Genomic DNA, 9,025 nt, shown 5'->3' with positions numbered 1-9,025 from the left:
AGGGCATTCTAAGAACTTTTATTTTTGGGTCATCTTTTATTGCACAGAAATTCAGAAAACAGACAAAACATGGCATTTTATTTTATTTAACTAATAAAAATAGAGAATGAAAAGTAGGGACATAAAGTAGTGCTTACTAAATTCATCAACTTCATTCCATTAAAAATGATCCATTAATAAGGTTGATCAAGTCTTATTAACAACCACTTTCGATTAGCATGAAACTGAAGAACTTTCATAAATCACTAAGTTACCTCAATGGGGATATGCATTTCCCCAACAATAAGCATTTCATATTTCTTTTTGATAGTAGGTAGAGGTATTTGAAAACTTCTAATAGTGATTGTCGGAGATTTTTCAATAACATTAATACCATTCACTTGGAATTGTTTCTTCAGAAAGTGCACCATATGCTCATTGCCATTAATATGAAAAGTGATCTTGCTTTTATTGCAATCAATAACATCCCCTGTGGTATTCAAGAAGGGTCTAGCAAGGATAATCGAATGTTGTCATCCTCGGGCATCTCAAGTATAACAAAGTCAGTCAAAATAGTAACATTAGCAACAACAACGGGCACATCCTCATAGATACCGATAGGTATGGCAGTTGATTTGTCAGCCATTTGTAAAGATATTTCAGTAGGTGTGAGTTTATTCAAGTCAAGTCTTTTATATAAAGAGAAAGGCATAACACTAACACCAGCTCCTATATCACACAAAGCAATTTTTACATAATTCTTTTTGATAGAGCAAGGTATAGTTGGTATTCCCGGATCTCCAAGTTTTTTAGGTACTCCATCTTTAAAAGTGTAATTAGCAAGCATAGTGGAGATTTCAGCTTCCGGTATTTTTCTCTTATTTGTGATGATGTCTTTCATATATTTTGCATAAGGAGGCATTTTCAAGATATCAGTAAAGCAAGTACGCAAAAAGACTGGCCTCAGCATTTCAGCAAAGCGTTCAAATTCTTCATCATCATTCTTTTTAGTTGACTTGGGTGGAAAAGGCATAGGTTTTTAAACCCACGGTTCTCTTTATTTACCGTGTTTTCTAGCAAAAAGTCTCTTTTGTCATATCTTTTATTCTTAGGTTGTGGGTTATTAAGATCAACAGGTGGTTCTATCTCAACATCATTATCTGGTTCTTTATCATTGGTTGGTTGAGAGTCTTTATGAACCTCAGCATTATCTTTTTCATTATCACTATGTGACGCCCTCGATTTGACCATACACTAATCATACACACAAATGTGTACGATCAAGATCAAGGACTCACGGGAAGATATCACAACACAACTCTAGACACAAATTAAAATAATACAAGCTTTATATTACAAGCCAGGGGACTCGAGGGCTCGAATACATAAGCTCAAATACACAAGAGTTGGCGGAAGCAATAATATCTGAGTACATCCATAAGTTAAACAAGTTTTCCTTAAGAAGGCTAGCACAAAAGTAGCAATGATCGAAAAGGAAAGGCCTCCTGCCTGGGACCTCCTAACTACTCCTCGAAGTCGAACTCCATGTAGAAATCATCCTCGGGATCCTTTGGCTCCTGGACTCCATCATATGATCGCAATAACCGGGGAAAGGGGAAAAAGAAAATGCAAAGCAACCACGAGTACTCATCCAAAGTACTCGCAAGCAAGGATCTATACTACATATGCATTGGTATCAATGAAATGGATAGTATCTGTGGACTGAACTGCAGAATGCCAGAATAAGAGGGGGATAGCTAGTCCTATCGAAGACTACGCTTCTGGCAGCCTCCATCTTGAAGCAGTAGAAGAGAGTAGATGGTAAGTTAACCAGGTATCATCGTATAGCATAAACCTACCCGGCGATCCTCCCCTCGTCGCCCTGTGAGAGAGCGATCACCGGGTTGTATCTGGCACTTGGAAGGGTGTATTTTATTAAGTATCTAGTTCTAGTTGTCATAAGGTCAAGGTACAACTCCGGGTCATCCTTTTACCGAGGGACACAACTATTCAAATAGATAAATTTCCCTACAGGGGTGCACTACAGTTCCCAACATGCACGATCCCCTTTGGCTGGACACACTTTCCTGGGTCATGCCTGGCCTCGGAAGATCAACACGTCGCAGCCCCACCTAGGCACAACAGAGAGGTCAGCACGTCGATCTAAATCCTAAGTGCGCAGGGGTCTGGGCCCATCGCCCATTGCACACCTGCACGTTGCGTACGCGGCCGGTGAGCAGACCTAGCAACCTCCATTACAAAGGAAGTTGCGCTACGCGGTCCAACCCAGCGCGCGCCGCTCAGTCGCTGACGTCAAGAAGGCTTCGGCTGATACCACGACGTCGAGTGCCCATAATTGTTCCTGCATAGTTGGTTAGTGCATATAGGCCAGTGGCGAGACTCAGATCAAATACCAAGATCTCGTTAAGTGTGTTAATTGAATTAACCACGGACGCCGACTAGGGCCAGGCCCACCTCTCTCCTAGGTGGTCTCAACCTGCCCTGTCGCTCCGCCACAAAGTAACAGTCAGGGGCCGGGAACTCAGGCCTACCACTACCTGGATGGAGCTACCTGCCCCTTCAGCCCCCACATCGGAATCACTCGCGCATACTCTATGAGACGACCCGACTTTAGTCACCACAATGTATCATGTATAGTAGTGTAGTATGTATATACCCGTGATCACCTCCCGAGTGATCATGGCCCGATAGTATAGCATGGCAGATGGACAAGAATGTAGGGCCACTGATGAAGTACTAGCAACCTATACTAAGCATGTAGGATTGCAGGTAAAGGTAACAATAGTAGTAGCAAAGACAGGCTATGCATCAGAATAGGATTATCGAAAAGCAATAACATGCTACACTACTCTAATGCAAGCAGTAGAGAGAAGAATATGTGATATCGGGTTGATCAAGGGGGGGCTTGCCTGGAAGCTCAACCGAGAAGGAGGGGTCATCAACACCATAGTCGTACTAGGTAGTAGCAGCGTCGGTCTCGGTGTCTAGCGAGAGAAGAGGGGGAAGAAACATGAATACAATGCAAACAGATGCATATCAATGCATGACAAGACAAGTAACGGTGCCAGGTGTGCCCTAACGCAGTAGGAGGTGATACTGGCAAAGGGGGGAAACATCCGGGAAAGTATCCCTGGTATTTCGCGTTTTAGGACAGATGAACCGGAGGGGGAAAGTTGCGTGTTTGCTATGCTAGGGATATGTGGCAGACGAATGGGCTGCATATCCGGATTCGTCTAGTCGTTCTGAGAAACTTTGTAGCGACCAGACCTCAAACGGTCCAATCTCTGTTCTCCAGTGTCATCCCTGGATTAGTAATGCTGACACTGCACAGTACTTGAAGGATTTATAACAGAGTAGCAATCACACACTTATTACATCGAATGTCTCAAAAGAGAACTTATTACAATAACATATGGCTTAAGGCCATCTAATAACGATAACAGCGGAAGGCTTGGAAGATAAGTGAGTCCATCAACTCCAACGACATCACTGAGTATAGAACCACGACCTAAAGGCACCTTACTCGTCGTCTGAAAAGTCTGCAACATGAACGTTGCAGCCCGAAATGGGTCAGCACATGGAATATTCTGGCAAAGTAACACATAGAGAATAATGGAAGAATAAAGCTATACTACATGCATATTTGGCTGGTGGAAAGCTCTATGGTTACAGTTTTTGTGTAAAGCCAATTTTTCCCTACTATAAAGGAATAAATTTTATTTAACTATCATGGTAGTTGTTTAACATTGAGAGTGTAGACACCCTCTCAATCCCTATTAAATATCATCATTAAAACCCAACAAAAATAATTAGAGTAACATGATGAGATTCACATGATAATCCAAGTACTAGATACTCAAGTTGTCCATAACCAGGGACACGGCTAACCATGATTAGTTTATACACTCTGCAGAGGTTTGCGCACTTTTCCCCACAAGACTCGATCTCCTCCGTTGAGATTCTCGCACTACATGGTGTTTGAGAAACGGATGACCGAGACATAGTCTTTCAGAAGCGCTTGCACCTTACGAACAGGTAGACCGTACCAACCTACATCCCCTACATCTGCTAGTCTACCACTGTAAGAGTTCGCACGACTTAGTCAACTATGCTAGAGCCCATAGTAGCTTGTGGCTGCACACGGAAGTTTCTAGTATGAATAATCTCATGATCCCTTTGAGCCTGGGTGGCGGTCCAAAAGAAAACAGGCAATCGCTGGAATACCCAGGTGCCTCAATCCACCCAGATGTGTGTTTAAGTGGCCACCTTAGATAAATCATTAATTTTTAACAATCTCACATCTGTCAAGGATACACTCACCCAATCCACGTCTACTAGCATAGCATGGCATAATAAGCAAACGTAGAAGTAACTCCCAAAGGTTTGATAAAAAAAACAGGTAATAGGTACTACCTCATCTACTTCCCCAAACCCACAATTTAATTAGATCCTAACCATGCAATGTGTGAGGATTGATCTAATGCAATAAAAACTGGGTAGTAGGAGGTATGATCAAAGTGTTACTTGCCTTGCTGATGATCCGCAAAAGATAGCGATTCGAAGTATCAAGCGGCGCACTCCGGGTACTCTATCGCAAACAAACAAGCATACAATAAGCACTCATCTAATGCACAGGTAAACTCAAATAAGAGATCTAACCAGATAGTTCAACTTAAGAACTCCGGTTGGCAAAAAGAATCAAATCGAACGAAGCAACGAAAGACAAACGGCAAAAGAAACAAGCTTCGTTACTATTCTGGATCTAGGTCAAATTTTACAGAGGCAAAAACTTGTTTCAGTTCGTTAAAAGGAAAGAGGGTTTCGAGACGAAAGTCCAAGCGCTTGAATCGCCTGATTCCGATAAACGAGCGAAAAGTTATACTAGAACGAAAATCGGATCAGGAATCGCGATCAAAAATAGTCGCGGAAAATCCGAGAAAAAGAAAAACGGCGAACAGATTAACGAACAAACGTTCGTTATCTGGATCTAAACGATGAACGCGTTTGTTAAAACGAACGAACAAGCGAACGCTCTCTAAGTAAACTAAACCGAAAAAAACCGATCTAACTAAAAAACGAATCTAAAAAACCGACGGAAAAACCGAACGGTTTTTCTAAAAAAACGGCGGCGGGGCAACCTCGGCGTGCGGGTCCGGCGGCGGCGGCGCGCTGCGGTGGCGGTGGGCGGCGGCGGCGGCGGGGCGCTGCGGCTAGGGTTAGGGTTTGCGGGGCGGCGGCGGCTTGGGCTAATCGGGCCCCGGGGTGGCGCTATATAAAGCCCGGCCCATAGGAGTCCGGGCCGAAACCGGCTCTAAGTCGGTTCGCCTTTTTTATAAATAATTTTCGCGCAGAAAAACAAAAAAAAGAAATACTAAACGGACTCCAAAAATCCCGAAATAAATTTTCCCTGGCTTCTAAAATCAAGCCGCACAGGATGAACATTTATTTGGGGCCTAAATGCAATTTTGAAAAACGCGCATTTTTCCTAAATTCAAATAAAATATCAATTAAATCCAAAATAAAATCTTATTTGATTTTATTATTAAATCCTCAATATTTCTTTATTTTGGGAAAGTCATTTTATTCCCTCTCTCATATTTTTGTAATAGAAATAACTGAAGATAAAATAAATAAAATCAAATGATCCTATTTTTCCAAATTTGAGAAAACTCAAATATGAAAATAACGAAATACCCAACTCTCTCCGAGGATCCATGAGTTGTCTAGAATTTCTAGGATCAACCAAAATGCAATAAAATATGATTATGGAAAGATGATCTAATGTATAACATTCCAAATTGAAAATTTGGGATGTTACAAACCTACCCCCCTTAAGATGAATCTCGCCATCGAGATTCGGGTTGGCTAGAAAATAGGTGAGGGTGGTCCTTCAGCAGATCTTCCTCTAGCTCCCAGGTGGCTTCATCCTCCGTGTGGTGGCTCCACTGAACTTTGCAAAACTTGATGACCTTACTGCGGGTGACTCGGCTGGCATACTCAAGAATCTTGTCTGGTTTCTCCTCATAGGTCAAATCACTGTCCAACTGAATCACTTCCAGTGGCACTGTATCTCTCAGCGGTATATCGGCCATCTTTGCATGGCACTTCTTCCACTGGGAAACGTGGAATACATCGTGAACTCCTGACAATCCTTCGGGCAATTCCAACTTGTAAGCTACTTCTCCCATACGCTCCAAAACTTTGTATTGTCCTACAAATTGTGGCACTAACTTTCCCTTAACTCCAAAGCGCTTAACTCCTCGAAGTGGAGATACTCGAAGGTAAACTCGGTCTCCGACTTCGTAAACTGTCTCCTTGCGTTTAGAATCTATGTAGCTCTTCTGCCTAGACTGAGCTACCTTGAGCCTATCGCGAATTAATTTCACCTTATGTTCAGATTCCTTAATCTGATCCGGTCCAAACAACTGGCGGTCTCCAACTTCATCCCACAACAATGGGGTCATGCACCTCCTTCCATACAAGGCTTCGAAAGGGGCCATCTTCAAACTAGATTGATAACTGTGGTTGTAAGAGAACTCTGCATACGGTAAATTATCGTCCCAACTAGATCCATAATCTAGCGCACAAGCTCTCAGCATATCCTCCAAAATCTGATTGACTCTCTCGGTCTGTCCATCTGTCTGCGGATGGAAAGCCGTACTGAACTCTAGCCTGGTACCCAAAGTTTTGTGCAACTGATTCCAGAACTTTGAGGTAAACTGGGTTCCTCTATCTGATACAATGCTCCTTGGAACTCCATGCAGACATACGATCCTAGTCATGTATATCTTTGCCAACTTAGCACTGGTGTAGGTAGTCTTCACTGGGATGAAATGAGCTACCTTTGTCAAACGATCGACTACAACCCAAATCGAGTCATAGCCTGAACGAGTTTGGGGCAAACCCGTAATAAAATCCATGCCTAGCTTATCCCACTTCCATTCAGGTATTGGTAATGGCTGTAGCAATCCCGCTGGCTTCTGATGCTCTGTCTTTACTCTCTGACATACATCACAAACTACTACATACTCCGCAATATCCTTCTTCATTCTGGTCCAACAGAAAGTATCTTTCAAATCCAAATACATCTTGGTATTTCCTGGATGAATCGAATATGGTGAATCATGGGCCTCCTGCAGAATTAACTTCCTGATCTCCGGGTCATTAGGCACATAAACTCGGTCTTCAAACCATAGGGTATCGTGCTCATCCTCACGAAATCCTTTAACTTTTCCTTTGCTCATTTTCTCCTTTATAGCGGCAACCTCCTTGTCAGTCTTCTGGGCTTCTCTGATCTTATCCATCAAAGTAGACTGAATCTCTATTGCTGCTACATAGCCTCTCGGAACTATCTCCAAACATAGCTCATGAAGATTTTCAGCTAACTCCCTTGGTAAATCTCCCGTCATTAGTGTGTTGACATGACTCTTACGACTCAGCGCATCGGCTACTACGTTAGCTTTTCCGGGATGATAATGCAATCTCATATCATAATCCTTGATGATCTCCAACCATCTCCTTTGCCTGAGATTCAACTCCTTCTGCGTGAAGATGTACTTCAAACTCTTGTGATCTGTGTACACCTCACAATGGTTTCCAATGAGAAAATGTCTCCAAGTCTTCAATGCATGCACTACGGCTGCTAACTCCAAATCATGCGTAGCATAATTCAACTCATGAGGCTTAAGTTGTCGTGAGCCATATGAAACAACTCTTCCTTCCTGCATGAGTACTGCTCCAAGTCCTCGACGTGAAGCATCGCAATACACCTCATAATCTTTGTTCTGATCCAGCAAAATCAACACAGGTGATGTAACCAAATGTTTCTTCAACTCCTGGAAACTGGCCTCACATTCCTCAGTCCATTTGAACTTGGTATCCTTCTTCAAAAACTCCGTCATAGGCTTCGCAATCTTCGAGAAATTTTCAATGAATCTCCGGTAGTATCCTGCGAGTCCAAGAAAACTCCGGATCTCTCCAACTGTTGTTGGGGCTTCCTAGTTTGTCACAGTGTCAACCTTGGTGGGATCTACTGCTATACCTTCTCTGGATATAACGTGTCCGAGGAATCCAACTTCCTTCAACCAAAATTCACATTTGCTAAACTTGGCATATAACTGATGGTCTCTGAGCTTCCCAAGTACCAAACACAAATGCTCCTTATGCTCCTCTTCATTCTTCCAGCAAACTAGGATATTATCAATGAACACTACGATGAACTTATCCAAAAACTCCATAAATACTTTGTTCATCATGTTCATAAAATATGCCGGTGCATTAGTCAGCAAATTGACATAACGGTATACTCGTACAGCCCATACCTGGTGGTGAAAGCTGTCTTAGGTATATCCTGTTCTTGGATCTTCAACTGATGGTATCTTGATCGCAGATCGATCTTGGAAAATACCTTAGCTGCTTGCAATCGATCGAACAGATCATTGATCATCGCTAGTGGGTACTTGTTCTTGATGGTTACTTCATTCAATCCTCAATAATCAACAACCATTCTTAACGATCCATCCTTTTTCTCCACTAGAAGTACTGGCGATCCCCAAGGTGAAGAACTTGGGCGAATATATCCTTTATCCAATAACTCTTTAATCTGCTACTTAATCTCCTCCAAATCCTTTGCGGGCATCCTGTATTATCTCTTAGATATTGGCCCTGTGCCTGGCAAAAGCTCAATAAAAAACTCAATATCTCTATCCGGTGGCATGCCTGGCAACTCCTTTGGAAATATGTCAGGGAAATCCTTCACCACTGGTACTTCCTCCTGCACAACTCCTATTAGGGAATTTACTTGAGTCCTCTTCGGCACATGCCCGGATACATACTTGATCCTTCTTCCTTCTGGCGTTGTAAGAAAAATTGACTTACTGGCGCATTCAATGTTCCCTTCATACTTCGATAACCAATCCATGCCTAATATCACATCCAATCCTTGAGATTCCAATACTATTAGGTCCGAGGGAAATACATAGTTACCAATCCTTAATGGTAACCGATCACACCATAGACTAGCCAT

This window comes from Triticum urartu, chromosome 4A (assembly GCF_056163025.1).
Source record: "Triticum urartu cultivar PI428250 chromosome 4A, HENAU_Tu73, whole genome shotgun sequence".
Lineage (NCBI taxonomy): Eukaryota > Viridiplantae > Streptophyta > Magnoliopsida > Poales > Poaceae > Triticum > Triticum urartu.
This window is presented reverse-complemented; position numbering follows the sequence as displayed.